Source organism: Vespula vulgaris, chromosome 17 (assembly GCF_905475345.1).
Source record: "Vespula vulgaris chromosome 17, iyVesVulg1.1, whole genome shotgun sequence".
Lineage (NCBI taxonomy): Eukaryota > Metazoa > Arthropoda > Insecta > Hymenoptera > Vespidae > Vespula > Vespula vulgaris.
In genome coordinates, this window is record NC_066602.1 from 822,961 (window position 1) to 843,288 (window position 20,328).

The 20,328-nt window shown below is 30.9% G+C and overlaps 3 long non-coding RNA genes across 7 annotated transcripts in view; 1 reads left to right on the forward strand and 2 right to left on the reverse strand.

Annotated features, from left to right (window-relative positions):
• The window catches only part of LOC127070100 (uncharacterized), a 73,610-nt gene extending 56,706 nt beyond the window's left edge, over positions 1–16,904 (reverse strand). For 3 of the 5 annotated variants that reach the window (XR_007784064.1, XR_007784066.1, XR_007784065.1), the window contains exon 1: positions 16,140–16,154. This is a non-coding gene — a long non-coding RNA (uncharacterized LOC127070100). Of the gene's footprint in view, positions 1–16,139; positions 16,260–16,861 lie in introns of those variants that run through there. The other 2 variants (XR_007784062.1, XR_007784061.1) reach the window with 2 other exon arrangements.
• LOC127070127 (uncharacterized) lies at positions 6,569–13,965 on the reverse strand. Its single transcript, XR_007784195.1, has 9 exons — positions 13,947–13,965; positions 13,791–13,882; positions 13,181–13,433; positions 12,869–13,042; positions 12,602–12,784; positions 12,181–12,522; positions 9,274–9,415; positions 7,742–9,181; positions 6,569–7,685 (listed from the first exon to the last, which is right to left on the reverse strand). It is a non-coding gene; the product is annotated as an uncharacterized LOC127070127 (long non-coding RNA).
• Positions 15,197–20,328, forward strand: part of LOC127070106 (uncharacterized) — an 83,896-nt gene continuing 78,764 nt past the window's right edge. Inside the window, exon 1 of the long non-coding RNA XR_007784103.1 lies at positions 15,197–15,634. This is a non-coding gene — a long non-coding RNA (uncharacterized LOC127070106). The remainder of the gene's footprint in view (positions 15,635–20,328) is intronic.

Genomic DNA, 20,328 nt, shown 5'->3' on the forward strand with positions numbered 1-20,328 from the left:
TTCCAATGCCACGTGTGAGATTAGGAATGGCAAGGAAAATATTCGGGCGATTAACGATAATTCTAAAAAGGAAGTTCGGCGAATCAATGTTGGAAAGAAGAGGAAGAGAAAAGTGATGGAGGAGATGAAGAAGTCGAAGATGGGGATGAAGAGCATGAGTCCACCCTCGTCTACAAAATCGAGATGATACTAAGGTAGGTTTAACTTTCAAAATGATTAAATCTGTAGGGACGTTGGAAAAATTAAATATTGTTCCACGTTTACGTCACCTTGTCATCCTTATTCCATCAATTTAAATTAAGTAATCATTCGATTAAATGGAAAGTAGAAGAAATATTAAATTAATTTTCTTAATTGTTTGTCACAACATTCACATCGTGTACATAAAAATATTTAATTAGCGTTTTAAAGTAATATTGGAATTCAACGAATTAATTTATTACGAATTAATTATTTCTTGTTAGCACGTTTTTATAACTATTTAATGAAAACGCATATGCGTGTTACAATCTTCTCTCGTTAAATATCTTCGTATTAAATGATTCATCATTATTTTTCTCCGTTCATGAGTGCTCTTCTCCGCGCTTGGATACATCAAGCGGTCAGGAACAAGTGCGCGGTCTATAAGCGTACATCTGTCTGATTTGAAAAGAAGAGGAAAGGTATTTTTTCATTTGTTTTCCCCTTATCAAACCACACAAACATCTGGATGATAAAATGCTCTGTACAACTCAATTATCTACCTAAATCCTTCATTTAATTACTCGGTTACATCTTTTGCAGAACCATATACGCGTCGTTGATTTAATTATTCCGTTCGAACGAATACATTTTCCTAGAAATTTGCTCCTGATGGAAGAACTGAAAACAATGGTCCATAATACCTCTAGTTATTTAACATTTCATATATTATGTTCCAAATTAATCAATTCCTAGGAAGATATTTTATTTGTCAATTTTTATTTGAGAACTGTTTATTTTTATTACGTATAACCGAGCACAGCGATTTTTCTCTGAATAGGCGCACATAGAATCTAACACTGTTATAATTTTCCTGCAGCTTAGTAAAGATCTATTATACTTCTTTCTAGCCATCGTAATTCGGTCAATAGATTTCAATTCGGTCAATGTCAACATTCTCTTCGCACAAAATAAATAAATATGAATAATTAAATGTCAAAAAAATTTTCCTACTCGGGAAGTAGATAAACGCAATTCGATTTTTACATAGTGAATCACATGTGGAATCAAATGGGGAAAAAAGAATCAAAAAGAAAAAAAAGAAATAAAAGCAAAAAGGAAAGTTCCCGTAAACGGTAGTATCGATCTAAAATTATTGCTAACATTATAAAGAGATAATCGGGGATATTAGCTTCGTGAATATATAGAAAAGAGAGGGTTAAACGAAACAGCGCATGCTCGAGTCGATATAAGAGATGTTGCTAGCCATCCGCGGAAGTTGAATAAACCGTTTATTCCGTTTCGAATCGTGCTACCAGCAAGTTCCTGCGAGTGTCCAAATAATATTCCAAACAGAAACGATTCAGAATAATATATAAGCTCCTGACCAGTGAAAATAGTGGATAGTATCTAGAAGATTCTGCAGAACACACTATCGGTTAGTAAAATGTTTTTTGAATTTTATATCGTTTAATATTAACGTTTTATACTGTATTTTATACAATTTTGTGTTCAATGCTATACTGCTTATAATATACTATACTTTATAATATACTGACATATTCTTTTATAATATAGTATAGAAAGTTGTATATCTTATTATTATTTTACACTATACATTACACCGTGCAGGTTTTCTTGGGTATATTATTGTATAATATTAAACAAAATATTATAATTCGAGTTATTTGAACGAAAATTTAGTGAAATACTTGGAATAATATAAATATCACTTGGAATGTTAATATTTGAGTCTCCTTTTCTAATTATCGGATTGTTATAAAAGTTTGTTTCGATCTATGAATCGTAATGCTTCATTAAGTACTACTTGTTTTTTTACAGATAGTTGTAAAAGTTTTGATTATCAATGGAAGCACAATTATATTCCCTATTACTTAGTAAGTTCATTACATTCTGTTTAAAATTAATTTATATATTTTCCCTTTTATCCACTACATTTCTGAATGGAATTTTCTTTATTCTTTTCAGTTGAAAGGCGAATCAGATATATTCGCTGCTATATTTATATATTGGCCTACGTAACAATATATATACATTTTTGTGTATATTTAATTTGTAATATCCTACGTATCTTAAATATGATGTAAGTTGAAAAAGAAAATTGAAAGATAAGAAAGTGAAAATAGATATTTAAATTCAAGATAATTAGAAGCGAACGAGTGTGCATTAGGAAAGTGGATCAGTTGATATCGAATTCACATTTTCATATATTTGTTTAGGATACATCATTTGTAATCAAATTATTGATAAACATTTACTTCTTCGGAATATGAAGACAAAATTGACCGAAAAAAAAGAAAATAATTAAAAGTTAATCGAAAACTTGGAATAATTTATTTTTAATCGAGGCAACATCGTGTCCAGATAAAACTCTAAGAAAGAAAAGATAATTATCGGATAAACCGTAGTACCTGAACATTGGCTGCATATTTGGATTCGATAATGGGAATCGCTAATAATATTCTTTATTTTCTTGGTAAGTTGCATCTTATTTAAATTTTATAGTAACTAACGCGAAGATTAATTTTCATAAGATTTTGTTCTTTATATTGCATGCTATGGACAATAGGTTAATTTTATATCCTATCTATAAGTTATATTAGAGACGCTACGTTATGCATTATTTTATACAACTTCATATCCAATACTACGATATATTGTTTTGTAGTAGATTATAGAAAATTGCGTAGTTTCTTATTATTTTTTCATGCTATGGTTAACTTATTTTTATTATTATTAGATACTATATTTTACGTGTGAATTATCTTTTACTTGTTGCATAATTTTAAATTATTGTGTAATATTACACCGAGGAGAAAGCCTAATTAGGGGTTATCGAAATTAGGATATTTCTTTTTAGACATTTATACGATCCAATCGTATAATCGTATATAGAGCCAACTGTTGCGCATCTGTTTGCTATTCCGTGATATTATTCCGTATTTGCTATCTCAATGATACTACCTGTTGAAGAGTCTAACAAACTAGGTGAATTGCTTGTCTGAAACTAGTAATTGCTTGTTTGCCGGTCAGCTAATCAATTAGAATAGAGATGCATGATTCCATGATAAGAATACAAAGAGACGAACGTAGAGACGACTTGTCTTCCGGAGATATATCCGCAACCGAACCGATTTCATTTGCTTTTGCGATGAAACCTATTAGTTTTCGTTTTCAATTATTATACCATCCGTTTGCGTGAATCTAAAGTTCATTTCAGAATGTTTTAAGGAGATTCTGACATTTTTTCTGATAAAAATAAAATTTTGAAAATGGACTCAAATTTTTGCATAAATAATTTGGACGCTGATTGGGTATATTAATAGATTAATTGAATATTTTTTATATTTTCGGAAGACTGAAGTATGTTTAACAAAAAAAGATATTTAAGACATCAAAATTTTTTCAGGATCAATATTTATTAATGTCAATATGAAAATCATTCCATTGTAATAGTTCCAATAGAACTATTCGGAAGGAGTAAATTAAAAATATTTGAATGTTCATATATGTGATATATACTATTGATATTATCGTTATTGACATCAGTATTCATATGATGGAGCTTCTCGGAAAAATTAGTAAGACAGATCTAGCGAAATAATTATATCGATCTTCGTTTATATCAGTATATGTGTACGTACTTATTTCTAATTTTTGTTCGTAGATGATTGTGATAATTGTTCCTTTTCACGTAGTAATTGTTTCACACGATCGAATCGACGGAGGAAATATAGAAATTTGTATAAAGAGAAATAGAAGGAAAAAGGTTTTTGACGCGGTGTTACCACAGATTGTTGAAAGTTGATATTCCAAATGCAAGTCGAAAAGAGTCAATTGTAGAACAGAAGGAAATTATTAGAGAAAAATAATAATGGCTGCTATATACATCCATTCCTGGCAAAATACTGTAAGTAATTTTTCATTTTCTTCATTAACGAGTAATAATTATAATAATAAAATTTGTGAAAATTCTGCTTTAGTTTTCTAATTGGATCGTTTTGTAGTCTCACTGCTATGGAGACAATGATCACAGCGATTGGCTTCCCATATCATGTTGCATAAAACCAGAGAACTTTAACACTTTTGATCCTAATGGTGCATACGTTGCTGTTTTATTAAGGAAACTTAGTAAAATATTTGCAATAATATAAAAACACGTTTGGATGTTAACATTTAACAGTCTCCTATTTTAATTAATTAGGGTTATTACAAAAGTGTATTTCATTCGATCAATAGTGATATGATACTACGTCTTAAGAGTTATCATGAATTGTACCTTCCAAAATCTTTAATAATAATAATTTGCTTAATTACGTTTATTCATAGAGGGAGGCACAGCCATTTTCGCTAATTCATTACATTTTTTTACAATTACCTTAAAGAAAAACTTATTCAATTTTTTCTTATGTACACGTAGGTGAATGTAAATTTCTTCATTCTTTGCAGGCGGCAGCGAAAGAACTTCGATGTTTATTCGTCGGAGTACAAAGAACTGATCTGGTAACTCCAAATCTAAAAGTCCAAGTCAATCATTTGTTGATTTTACACGCTACCAACAACTGCCATTTTTCAATTTAAGTCTAATAGAAAATAAATTAAAATTGTTTGATATACCGTCTGTGTTCCATAGCATGTAATGTTTAGCGAAATCTACTATTGCTTAAACAGTGAATAGTTTAACTCGTCGTTCATTTATATCGTTTAAATGAGTTTAAAATTAGCAAAAGTATTAAGTTTGAAGTTTTCACCTTTATAAAGTGAGGCGAAGCGTCAGTCATTCCAATGTTCGTTTTTATTGACATCACACGCAGCTACGAAACTCAGATGCAAGTATTCCAATATGAAAATCATAAATTATTTAAATTTTAGCTTAAAGTTATTTTATGTTATTCGCGCGTTACGATCTTCGTAATGTTTAAGCGAATATACTATCGTTTAAATATTACGGTTATGAAAATAATTCAAAGGGTTAAAAAGTGCAAAGGGTTAAAAAGAAAAATAATTGTTACAAAGTAGCCTGAAAAAAAAGCAAACAAATATGTATTCAGAAAGTATTACAATTTCATATTCTCTATGTTTGCGATATATGTAAACTGGATTTTTGATTTATATTTATTTTTCTCTTAATTTTTCAGAAATTCTCTCAAAAATTTATTAATCCTGCTCGGAAGAAAGATAAATAAGCATAAACTTTCATTTCTTGAATGAATTCTGAATACCTATTTATTTGCTTTTTTCTTTTGTTCTTTTCTTTTTAATTAAAATTCCTTTTTTTAATTTATTTTATGGTTTAATTTTCTTTTTCATCGTAAATTGATTTATATACTTAGAGATGCATACGCCGAGATAAATAGTTTATCATAATATATTAAATATATATGTTGACAATTATATAAATATGTATGTATACAAATGTGTTTAATTGTTATACTATTATGTTATATGTGTGTTTGTGTGTGTATGTTTAAACACACATACACATAAAATCTGTATATAAGAATAAGTGTTATACGAAATTATCGCTAATGTAAGTTTTAACAGTATGTAATAAACTTAAAAGCAACTACAAAAATAGTTCTATGTCCCTTTATCATTAATTATGTTTTAGGCAACTGACTCTTGAAAATAAATTATCCTTGACTAATGCATTCAGATTGATAGATCGAAACAAAAAAAAAATACTAATATGATTTATTTTATCGAGAGCATCTTGTTTAAAATGATATGTACGATACACTTATCATTATGCCGCCTGATCGGGGGCTTATGTATTCTTTTGGATTTTCCCTCTCTTGAATCTTCCAAGAACTTGCATGGAAGACTACTAGATTCAGTATCAACATCTTTAATCCCTTTCAATGAATACAATAAATTCAAGTATCAAATAAAGGTTTTCCTATCATTTATTTCTGTCATTATGTTTCATTCATTAACGAGATATTATGTCATCCACGGTTATCTCCTTACAATGCTACCAATAATTTTGAAATGAAACTATCGTAAATGGTAAACTTTTTTTTTATTTTTATCCTTCTTTTCTCTTTTTGATTCCTTCTCTGCTTTTGATTCCTCCTATCGATCATTCTCCATAACTATATCTTTTCGATTATTTTACTTTGTAAACATTTAATTTTGTTTATCTCCTTTTTAGAGAGTGAACATTTCTTCGTATTTATTTATTGATATTTATTCATTTTTCGAGAAAAACACAATGACATTGCCTAGAAAGTAGCGCCACGTCGATCAGTTAGTCGAATAACGATAAATAAAAAAAAGTATGATAGATCTCTATTACGTTAGGCACTGTATTATATCAGTATTATATTATATCTGTGCTTATGGAGAAATTAAATCATTCGGATAATGCATTCGCAAAATACAAATATTATTTTACTAGAAATATAATAAAATCACTGCTACACTCGGTTATACGTAATAAATAATAAATGATTGCAGAAATATAATTTTTTCATAAGAACTAACTAGTTTAGAGCATAATATACGACATACAGCACAATACAATATACGCAACGTTGTATATAGTGCATAATTAGTTCATTCTTTCGTTCTTCGCTCGGAAATAAATTTTTAGGAAAATCTACTCGCTCGTATGAAAGAATTGAATCAGATACGTGGTGCATTGCTTTTCAAAAGACTTAACTGGCTAGTTAAATGATGCAGTTAAATAATAATAATAAAGTAATTGAATTAATTTTTCGGGAAAAGTATTCGTTCGTATGAAAGAACTAAATTAGTTGTGGTACATCGATCTGCTAATTAATTAATGCAGCTAAATAGCTAATTGAAGTACACTGCCAATCGTATTATCGCATTGCCTGCTTAGTTTAATGAAAGGAGAACGAACGACAAAATACCTTTCCTCTTTTGAAAAAATACGTTTCGTCAAAATAAGCGAGGAGATATACGCACGCACACCCACAGAACCGCGGACATATTCCCGCTTACATGCTCTAGCGCGGATGAGAGAATGTAAGAGCGTAAGTGTGTGGAGAAAGATAATAACAAATTGTTTAACACGAACGTACACGACGATACGTATGGAAGAACGTAACGTATACATGCATTTTCATTAAATCTCAATCGTAAGATATTTGCGCTACGTAATAATTTAGTTCGTCCAAATACCTATATTTCTGAAAAACGTACATTATACATTATTTTTAAGTACATGACGTGAATACTCTGACAAATAATTTGGAACATTGAACCAAACACTTCTTCTCTTTTTAATTATATTGAATAATAATATAAACTGACGGTATAACGATGACACGGTGAAATAAACATACACTACATATTAACGCATAATTTAAAAGCGTGTCCGAGCTAACGTTATTATCCCGAAGAACAATGAATACTTTGATCGTATATGAAGCCTTGATCATTTTCAATGATAAAGCTGCCTGAGTACCATTTCAGTTCCATTTGAATCCAGATTCCCTTTGCAACGGCAAACAACCCTACGATAAACCTTTCCCATAACACTCCATTATATCCTCTATCTAAAGCCACTTACCTTTGAATCCTTACAATAACGTATATTCCATATCCTCGTATCACCATATGAATGAAGCTTTGTAATACAGCGCTATTTTAATTGACGATTACCTTGAGGCAATACTTTGAGGATCGTCGTCAACACCATTATAAATGTTTGTCCTCTTCTTCCTCTTCTTCCTCTTCTTCCTTGTTAATTGCAACCACGTAATGAAGACGCTATGGAACATAATTATGCGGATCACGTTTGTAAAGGAAATGCCTTCCTTTCGAACCCAGCACGTTGATTATTACTACAGCTAAGAAATAGCAAATATGTTTAGGAAACCGTCGATAATCGTTGATAGTAAAATGCCGCCGATCGTTATTATATAATTCAGTGTCCGCACATAAGATATATGGATATGTATTTTTCTTTTCTTCCTTTTTTTAAATTCGAGCTATAATATAAAGCGGGATGTCATTGCCTAAAAACTGTAACAAGGAACTAAAAATATTAAATAACAACCTTTTTAGATGATAACACTGTGAACAACTTTGAAAGTCAATTTCTTGACATTCCATAATAGATGATGAATATGTTTTTGACGTAGGATTCTTTGAAAATATTCTCTTATAAATGTATTTGTTCCTGTAAGGTACTATCTATTAGGATCATAATAAAAAAGCAGATACTCCTCGTTCTGGTCACTTCGCACACCATATTATTTTTATTATGACCAAAAAAGATATTGTTTACATGAACAACATCTTTGGCTGATTTTGTCACATAGGAATTAAAAATATGTATATTAACGCCCGCAAGATATTTTTGTTATGAGAGAATATTAATAAGAGAATTAATTTCGTTTCATGGAATGTGAATATTTGGTAGGGTGAGATCAATAAAAATAAAGCAGAAGCATTTGTAACAATATTCTGTTATGGAATATGGATATGGTAGTAAAATAGAAATCATAATATGTCAAATTAAAAGAGATCGTTAGAGAAGTCTTAATTAATTTCATCTTCTACCTTTTCGTCTGTGAAAGCAATAAAGATGCATAGAATGTAAAAACTCTGTTTGTTCGGCACTCTCTCGGATGTTAACTGTCAGCAAATAGATGGTAATTTTTTGCGCAATCGTGGTCCATCGACTTACGTAATATAATATATCGTGACCGTGGAACTAACTAATATATTGTAATGATATTTAATTTATATGAATTTGTAGATATTGAAGAACATATTTCATTACAAAATATTATCCCTTATAATTTTCTACGATATCTGTGATAAGCTTTGCAGGATTTTCATCCTTATCATCATCTATGAAATTTTTCCTGTTTTCATATTCGGTGGTATCACTATCACTGTTACCGTTCTTTTCTGGATTTATACATGTCTTTTTGAAATTGCTCTTCACTATTTATATCTTATATCATGTAATGTAGTCGTGTTTGTACACTTTGTCATTGTCCTAAAAAAAAAAAAAAAAATTAGTAAATGAATGCGTTGAAAATTTCTTTCTACCTCTAATTGTATGTTACGAAACGACCAAACGATATATACCCAAAGAATATTATTTTTCTGATTTTCGGACTGATTAGTCCAGGGATCTACTTATCTACTCGAAGCTTCATTACGGACTGGTGTCAGCTTTAAAAATCTCTTACTCCAGTTTTAGGATCGGTTGTTTACTTTATCAAATTACCTAACGAACAGAGAAAGAACATTGTTAGCTAGAGAATTGAAATTTAGGAAGTTTAGGAATGATTCTCGTCTATAAAAATCACTCCTTCGTTAACTTTTCAAAAAATATCATGTAAGTGAATACCATATATTTACACACTAAAAATAATTGCTATCTGTATATACTTCAGACGTCCTAAAGAATATTTTCACAACCTATCAATCTGTTAGTACGATTTCAATATTCTCACTATTTCTTCTCCGGGAGAACCTCACACTTATTTAATGAATCTCGAGGAATCATTGTTTCCATCGCAACATTCGTTTATATCATCGCTCTTGGATAAATTTATAAGTGGCCATTTGTATACAATTTATTACATAATTCCAATTATATATTATAGAAATGAAAATAATTCTCTTTACCCATACCATTTTAATGTTGAAGTTGAAAAATCTAATCGAAGAAAGAACACCGTTAGCTGTTGCTCATAGATTAAGTGTTCTTAAATCTTCTGATATTGGTTGATTGCGACATGATGGTACTATAAATGTAGGTCTGATAATGAATATTCACTATTTTACATGTTTGATTAATATGTTTATTTATTGGAAACTAGATTGGATTAAAATTTCGCTAAGTAGATACATGTCGATGTACTTTAAACGGAAATGAAAGTAGTTAATTTTCTTATGATATCACAATTTTCGTTCCACGTAAATACTACGTAATTCTTATCGTCAACAGTTCTGTCGTAAGAAAATTTTTTCGTCGAAATTTATATCTACTTCCATATTACTTGAAAACATTTTCTCGAAATATTACGATCTTTTTTTTGTAAACAAATGCATATTGCTCCAATTATCGAAGAGTTCATTTCTGTTATTATTCTAATAATAATAAAAACATGTACTATAATAATAAAAAACATGTATTCGGACAAAATCTTTCGTCATATTTCTTTGCTTCCTAATATTACGTTCTTACCTTTCACGTATTTTCCCTCCAAGGGAACCACACAATTAGTTAATCAAGAAATGGTCAAATTACCAGGATATATGAAAAGAATATCAGTCGGTTTTACAAAAAAGAAGTACGGTCACAACGGTCCGAGGGCTTCTCTGCAATGGCACGCGAATACACCTCGTACGATGCAGTGATATTTGATGGAGTAAACAAGCAATCATAAAACTGAGGAGAGATTTTCGAAGCTAAACTCACTTCGCATTGAAACTTCTAGTGGAATAGATAGATAACTGGACTAATAAGTCAAAAAATCAGAAAAGTAATATTCTTTTGGTTTATATCCTTTCGTGATTTCGTAATATACAATTTGAGACTACCAATCCGTTTACTTACTTATTTCTTTTATTTATTAAGAGAATGGCAAATTTTCCAAACACGAGTGAGTTTCGTATCATAAGTAATACCGAAGAGGAATTCCAAGTAGACATTTATACGATTAGAAAAAATGAATATTAATAGGGAAGAAAACGAGAGAAGTGATAGTGGTGACATCAAGCAAAAAAAAACGGAGAGACCTCATATATACTGCGAGGGATGATAACATGGAAAGAGAATTCATTCAACATTTATCATAGACATCGTAGAAAATTATAAAGGACAAAATTATGATTTTTTTTGCAAAAATATATGATCCCCCCTGTCTCCAAATTCCCTTGTTAGCGGGTTTTGATCGGAACTTAACGATCTGCACTGACGTAATCGTCTCCTAGCTATCATCAAGCACCATCGTATTAAACGATTTATTATTATCTCTCTCCATGCACGTGCGCGCTTCCGTACGCCATTTCAAGTAGGGGCATTACAGCACGTGTCCGCGTACATCTCCTCTATTATTTGGAAAACAAGAAAGGTACTTTTTCATTACTTTTCCTCTCATTAAACCAAGCAAACAATTCGATAATAGGATTAGTGGTATAAATGAATTATCTATTTGGCTGTATCATTTAGTACCCTGGTTAGGTCTTTTGTAGATCGATGTACCATGACTGATTTGATTTTGATTCGTTTGAATGGGTATATTTTCCTAGAAAGTTACATCCCATTGGAGAATGCAAAACAATAAACCCATTATACTCCTAGTTATCTAATATTTCGTATATTATGTTCCAAATCAATTCGTTCCTAAGAGAAAAATCTATTGTTTTGCAAAAGTAAGGATGTATCCAACGATGAATTTAATTGACAATTGTATTATACAGACGGTCTCCAATGGTATGCTTGGTCTGTGACAGGTAAACAAATGATTTTCTTATTATTACAATAAGAAAGGAGCACACTCCATCACAGCCACCCTATCTGGCGCAGACAGGCGCGCATCAGAGCATACGTAGATGAAGAGAGATAATAACGAAAGGTCCTTGACGATAAGTACGGGAGAACGTATTAGGGACATCCATTATCATGAAATTCCTTTTAAAAGATACTAAAGAGGTCATTCGCGTTACCTAACAAATTATTCCTATCCAAATTTCAATAGCGATAATTGAATATTACGAATATTTTTTACGTACATGTAGTGAATACTATAATAAACAATTTGAAATATGGAATTCAGCAATTCTTCTTTTTTAATTGTATCGAACGATTATTTCATTTAAATCGGTGGAATAACGATGACGAGAACGTGGACGTTCTATTTCACGTATAATTTAAAAGTATTCCCCTGCTAACGTTATTACTTCCAAAAACGATGAATCTTTCGATCGGCCCTGTTGGTTAAATTATTTTGTATGATAAATACAAAGTTCCATTTGACTTACCATTTGACTCTTCTAATGCATGCAACGTCGAACGGCCCTTCGACAAATCATTCTCAGTAGAATCGCATAGACACTCCAGCTAAAGCCGCTCGCGGTTGGAACCTTTGAATGAAGTAAATCCCTCCCACCTCCTCGTATCACCGTCCCACGCTTTATAAGATAGCACCATATTGACTTTTCCAAATTTCGTCGTCAAGGACAAATGTTTTTTCTTCCTTTTCTTTTTCCTATGTATTCCCAATCACATAATGCATACATGAACAATAGCTAACGATGTTTCTGCCTTGCTTAAAATTTCCAACTGCTTTGTAAACCACTCTTCTGTATTCACCATCCAATGTGCTGTATTATAACAGATGAAATTAACATAGAAAAGTGGATAAGATACGTGGCTAGTTACTTACATCTGATATTTTCGTACCTCCTTTATTAAAATTCAATATTGTAGTAGATGGTTACTATAGTAATGTTCCAGCAATAGAAACATGTTGTTTTCATACACCAGATAGTAAGGTGCCTCTCTCACCAACTTGAGTTTCAGATTATTGGCAAGATTTGTAATAAATTCGTAAGCAGCATCAGCTACCTCCGCCGTTTTTACCATCTGACACATTAAATGACGAATAACAAGTAACGCAAAATTCTATGAAAAAAATATAGGAAATTTTATTCATTTATTATTATTTACCTCCTCTCCTTCACCAAGCATCTTGTTTCCTATATCGAATATTCTTTATTACAGCAGTTGAAAATTATAAGGATTCTTGATTTATATTAACATAATACCATTAAAATAGCTTAAGGTAAGAGACATAATACCTCACTCATCGATGAAAATACTCTGGTCGCCATGATAAAATCTCTGTAAAAATTAATAAATTTTTATAAAACGTACCTATGATACAGATTTTATATTCCATATTACACTTTAGAATAAAAAATTTATATCTTATCTCTAAAATATCTTAATATTCGATAAACACAGCACTGATTGATTTACCATTTAAAAAAGAGAAGAGAAAAACGTTTTCATTTCCTAATCTGGTTGACGGTCGGATATTTGTCTTATCCACATAGGACATATCGTTTGATGTGTTTCATTTCGGATGTCGAATGTTTAATTATCACGTTGAACGTAGAAATCCATGTATCTTCTTTGAACGTAATTATAATTCAGATAGCGGTCAACTAGGCTCCTCTGCAATACTTCTGGGCTCTTGGAACTGCTTTCATCTTCGTTTAGTCTTGTATATCTATGAAATAAATTAAAATTCTTAGATTGGTGAAGACTTAGGGTAGACGTTCAATTGTTCATTGAAATTGTCCAGTCATCAAAGGTAAATCGGGCCACGCCATTTTTTGCGATATAAAGTACCTTCTACGAGAAACAACAAAATAATAATTAGGATGTGATTGAACATAAAAATCAGTTTCATTTTCGTAATATAGTATTGAAATTTTATAATAAATTACTAACAAATACAGATAAATTTACTTTATATCGATAAGGAACAAAAGACTAGAAAGAATGAAGAAATTCTACCGTTTGAATTGCTCGTCAGTTAGAATTTGCGACGTATGAAGTATATACATGATAATTAAGCACTTACTTACGTATTACTCGTTCAAAAATTATCGAAAGGATGACTTCTGCAAGCGAGTTCCCTTCGCAAATCGCCATGTTAGATGACTGAGGTAATTTCTGAAGCCATGCGCGATGGAAAGGGTTATTACATTCTATGCAGATAATCAATACCACGTATTACCTGATAGAAAGAGCCGAAAAGACGCGGTACGGGAGGAAATAAATTTCACAATGTACCCCCATTAACTGGACAATAATTTTTTTTTTACCTTCCATTCTTTTCTCTATTTTAACGTTTTTTTCTTTAAAATTTACATATAGAAATTATATAAATAATTTTGCTAATCGGCTATTAATTTTTTCCCGCTTCTATCGTTAAAAATATTCATCTATAAGTATTAATTTGCAGCAAGAAATATTCCTTAAAACTTGTTTCGTAATATTACGTTCTATTCTCTTTGTATTAATTAAGTTAACAAGCTTCTTTCTTTTTTTATTACATAGTGATAATGAATATGTATTACATTAAATCATTCGTATTATTTATTTTCCTTTTCGCGTAATCCATTTGAATGCGTTTTAAGCCGGACAATTACAAATTCCTATCCCGCCGTCGAAAGAACCGGAAATTATAGTAGTGGGGGAAACGGATTTGTCGACCAATCTCTTTTAATTCGCCTTACTACTGCCCTCTTCTATTAATTACCATAAGAAATAATCCGCCATATAGCATAATTCCATATTGCAATGTTGCTTTTGTTTTGATTAATTCATCGCACTCTCCCAAGGGATAATATTAAATGAAAAGGAATACATTTTTCGTTGTCATTTTTTCATAATAAAAATATCTTGTGAACATTATTGCCGACATTTTTAATTACCACCTGACTAACTTTGGCCAAAAATGTTATTTATGCAAACAATACTTTCTTCCAATTTCTTTTTTCATAATAAAAATTGTATAATCGGCGAAATGATCGTTATGAGAAGTATCTAATCGTCTTTTGAAACTTTCAGTTTTTCCTTAAAATTCATCCACAGTGACGTGCTGTTTTATGTTATAGGTCGAATTTGAAAAAATGAGAAAAAGAAACGTTTCGTTCGATTTATATTGTATTAGTTAAGTTTATCCACGTTTTTCAAAATTTTTTTAATGTTTCTAGGGAATAACAAAAATCATCATGCTGAAAACAATAGCAAGGCATTTCCTTTTGAAATAAAGACGGTGACTCTAACTTATCCGTAATACCTTGTATAACGTGTTCGTCAGTTGTTCGATATTAAACAGAAAGAAAAATAGGAAGACAAAACTTATAATGGTCACAACGAAGAACTTTCTCGAAATCGAAATAGTTCTGTTTCACTATGCTACTCTCGAATGGTGGTACGAGGCTAGGGAATATACTCCTTTCAAAGGATCAAAAGGTAAGCGGCTTCGGTCAGAGGGTATAATCGATTGAGTCCGGAAAGGTCCTTCGAAGGGACATCCAATGGTTCGTGCGGATCGTGAGTCAAAGTGAAATTTTTACTTTAATGAGGGTATATTCCTTTGTAAGAAAGAAGATTTCTTCGCGGAATCTTTTTTGATTACATCTTGTTCCACCCTCAGAAGAATTCAAAGCAGTCGAAAAGGGAAAATGGAGATCAATCCTAACGTTAACAGTGTTCTTGGATATCGAACTAATGTTAATTTGGATAGCATTTAGTTAGAAAGTTATATATACCGTAATAATATTTATTTCAATGCCATGAGTGAGATTAGGAACAGCAAAGAAAATATTAAGGCGAATTATTCCAAAAAATATTTGCGAATCCATGTCGAAGATGAAGAAGAAGAAAAAGGTGATACAGGGGATGAAGAAGTGGAAGGTGATTGTAAATATTATGTTCACGTTTAAAAATACCGAAATGAATTTAAGATAGGTTTAACTTTTGGAATGATTAAACCTGTAGATGTACAAAAGATTTATCGACTTGTTCCAAGTTTACGTCACCTCGTCATGGTTACTCCATCAAATTAAATTAAGTAATCATTCGATTAAATTGAAAGTAGAAGAAATGTTGAATTAATTTTCTTAATTGTTTGTCCTAACATTCGTATCGTGTACTGAGAAAATATTCATAATATTTCATTTACATTCGATTAAATTGAAAGTAGAAGAAATGTTGAATTAATTTTCTTAATTGTTTGTCATAACATTCGCATCGTGTACTTAAAAAATATTCAGAATATTAATTTACGTTTTAGAGTAATATTGTAATATCAACAAATTCATTTACTGCGTAGCCAGAATTCTCTTGTTAATACGTTTTAATAGGCAATTGATGAAAATGCATTTGCGTATTACAATTTCCCATATGTATCGTCGAGTACCTTCGAATTAAACGATTCGTTATTATTTCTCTCCATCCGTGAGTGCTCTTATGCGCGCTTGAATATGCCAGTTCAAGTGGAAGAAATGAGTGCTCGCTCCTTTGAGCGTATATTTCCAGTCTGATTTTGTAGATAGGAAAAATATTTTTTCATTTTTTTTCCCCTTATCAAACCATACAGACAATTGGACGATACGACTGGCTGTATAACTCAATTAGATTTTAAATCCATTATCTAATTACCTGCACATTTAATTAAGTCTTCTGCAGATCGATGTACCACGCCTGCTTCAGTTCTATCATTCGAACGACTGCATTTTCCTAAAAATTTACCTCTTATTGGAAAACTTAAATGAATGATCCAATCGTACTTCTTCTTATCAAATACTTGATATATTATGTTATAAACTGTTAGTTCCTATGGAAATATTATATTTCTGCAATCGTTTATTTCTTTTTACGTGTAACTGTGTATAGCAGTGATTTATTATATTTTACGTAACATAATATTTGAATTTTCCGAATTTATCATCGGAATGATTTAACTTCTTAATGAGCGCACAGATAACACTGACGTAACACTTGGTTAGTCATTACTTATCGACATTATTAATATACTTATACTTATCGACTTAATACTTATCGACATAAACAATTAGACAGGTAATCGTATTATCCAAATGTCTGCTTGGTTTGATTAGAGGAAAACAAATGAAAAAATACCTGGCATATTTTCGAGATACGCGAGAAGTTATACGCACACGCGCCCATAGAATCGCACAATCATCCCGTCCATTTGAATAAGCTCACGCATGCGCAAAAGTACGCACCCAGATGGAAAGAGATAATAATAACACGTTCAATATGAAGGTACTTGACGATATATATAGGGGAAAATATTACGCACCTGCAGATCATTATATCTCGAATGAATCATTAAAACGAGAATGCGAGATAAGCAGCAAATTAGTTGGTCGAAATCCCTATATTATTGAACACGTACATTAAATATTATAAACATTCTTTAAGTGCATATCGTGAATATCATGATAACCAATTTGGAAGATTGAACTAAACAATTCTCCTCTTTTCAATTATATTAAAAAATTATTTAAACTGACTATGATAATCGCTTTAATAATTAGTTTAACAAATGGTTTAAATAATTATTTAAACCGGTATAACGTTGATATGATGACGCAAACGTACACTGAATATTCGACGTATAAAAAAACTAAAAGTGTTCCCTGGCTAACATTAATATCCCGAAAAACGGTGAATTTTTTAATCGTACATGCAGAATTAATCATTTTCAAAGATAAACCTTTCTGAATACCATTTCAATTCCATTTTAGTCCAGATTCCGTTTGCAACAGCGAACTGTTCTTTAACAAATATCACTCAACATATTCGATTACATCCTCTAAATAAAGCCTTTTTTTAAATTCTTAAAGTTTGGATCCTTTCAATAAGATATATTCCTTTTCCTCCTATAACCCTTCGAATGTAGCTTTATAAAACAATGCCATATTAACCTCGTCAAGGATTTTTGTTACTGCCTTTATAAATGTTTTGTTTTCTTACTGGTTAATTTCGATCATATAATGAAGATGGTGTGGAAATCAATACTACGGTTCACGTAAAGACTAGGACGATGTTTGAAAAGGAAGCGTGCTGGGTTTGAAAAAAGCCTTCTTATCAAACCCAGCACGTCGATTGATAATATGACAAGGAAGCTCTAAAAATGTTTTGGAAACTATTGATGACTTTAGATAATTGAATACTGCCGATCGATACTATGTATTTCATTATCCAAACATAAGATATATGGATATATATTTTCTTTTCTTCCTTTTTTTATATTCGAGTTAAAATATAAAGCGTCATATCACTGGCTAAGAACTGTAACAAAAAAGTAAAAATGTTAATGCACAACGCTTCCGATGATAACATCCGACAACTTCGAAATTTAAATGATTGGCACTCCATGACAGGTGAAGAATTTGAAATGATCATAATGAAATATATAATGGATCATAACGAAAAAGCAAATACTTCTCATGATGATGAATTCACCAATGATATTATTTTTAATATGACCAAAAGAGATAGGGAAAACAATATTTTTTGCATGAGAAGCATTTTTGGTCGATTTTGACAGATAGCAATCAAAAAATGTATAATTACGTTCACAAGATATTTTTATTATGAGATAATATCAACAAGAAAACTAATTTTTTTTTTAATCAGTATTAATCTTTTGTAGGGAGCGATCGATAAAGTTGAAGCAAAAGACCATGTTGCAATACGCAGATATCCAAAGTCGATTATTCCATATGATAATTAAAAAGGGAAAAATATTCATCGAGAAATCAATTTCCCGTTAATCCATGTCCCATTAGGCTCTTTCGGCTCGTTAGATCGCGTAATAGTAAATTTTAATCGACTTACATAAATCGTGTTCAAATGAAATACGTAAAAGAGAAAAAGTTAATATTACGAAAAAAAAATTGTCTTCTCTGAATACAATCTTCATTACAGCGTCATAAAAAAAGAGAGATATGTAAAAAAAGAGAGTGTTAACTTAAGTAATAGAAGAAGAATAGAAAATAATATTACGAAAAAAATTGTCAAACAATATTTTTTACTCAAAATTAATTTTTATTGATATATACTTTAACGTCAAGAACAGGAAGAAATTTTCAAAATTCTTTAGTTAACTTCTAATTTCAGACTGTGAAAAGTAGGAACGAAAGAAGAACATAGAAAAAAAGAATAATTATTCATCGAATCAATAAATATCAATAGAGAAATTCATTTCCTCAGAGCTTATGACCTTTTTGGTTCTTTCAATCGTATGATAGGAAATATTGATTAACCTACATAAAACCCTGTAGCAGAGGGTTCCCTCCTGGTCGTTAGGTAAACTACCCAAAGGGATTTGTGGGGTATGAATTGCCTGTAAGAATATGGCGATAAAGCTGTGCGTCATTCCTTCGGAATTTGTCGAACTAGAAATACGTGAGCGAGTGTCGTACAAGAAATATTTGTTACGTGTGTACTTCATACGTTCCAAAGGGTAGTTTTACAAGGAGTTCAAGCGGTGGAAACAATTTCTTCGTTTTCACTAGTCTTGTGTTTCTGTTATCAATGTAAGGTGAATTTATCTGTAGGCATTAGTATGTAATTTATTATAAAATTTCAATTATATATTATGGAAATAAAACTGATTCTCGTGATCAATACCATCTTAATTATTGTTTGTTGCTTTTCGGAAAAGATACTTTACATCACTTAAAATGGCGTAATCCGATTTGCCTTCGATAACTATATATGCATACTATTAGATGAACAATTGAATGTCTATCGTAAGTCTGAACTAATCTACGAATTTTAAATTGTTTCAGAGATATACTAAAGGAAACGAAGGCGGAAGCAGGAAAAGTTCCAATAGCTTACAAGTATTACAAAGGCCCGAGTTGACGGATATTTGAATTATAATTCCAAAGAAGATATACGAAATTTCACTACCTCGTGTTAATGAAGTATTCTATATCCGAAGTGAAACATATTTACTTTGGCCTGTTCTTCCTTATATCCGGCGATAAATTTTACATGGATAGTACAAATGCAATCAACCAGATTATGATATGAAAAGTTCCTTTTTCTTCTTATATTTAAGTGGAAAATCAGTGAATGGTTTGTTTATCGAATTTTAGAGATAAGGTACAAATTTATTGTTCTTCAATGTACTGTCGAATATAAAATCTGTATCATAGGGATGTTTTATAATAATTTATTGAATTTTTACGCAGATTTTATGATAGCGACGAGAATATTTCTATTAATGAGTTGGACATTAAGTCTCTTAACTCTAGCTGTCATATATGTATTATATTAATGTGTATAATTCAAGAACCCATATATTTTTCACCTTTGTAAAGAAGAATATTTGATATGGGAAGCAAGATGTTCGATGAAAGAGAGGAGGTGAATAATAATATATGAATAAAAATTTCAATATTTTTTCATAGAATTTTGCGTTACATGTCATTCGTCATTTAATGTGACAGATCGTAAAAGGGGCGGAGGTAGCTGACTCTGCTCACGAATTTATTAAAAAACTTGTAAATGATATGGAACCCAAGTTGATGAGAGCGGCACCAAATTATCCGACGTATAGAAGTAAA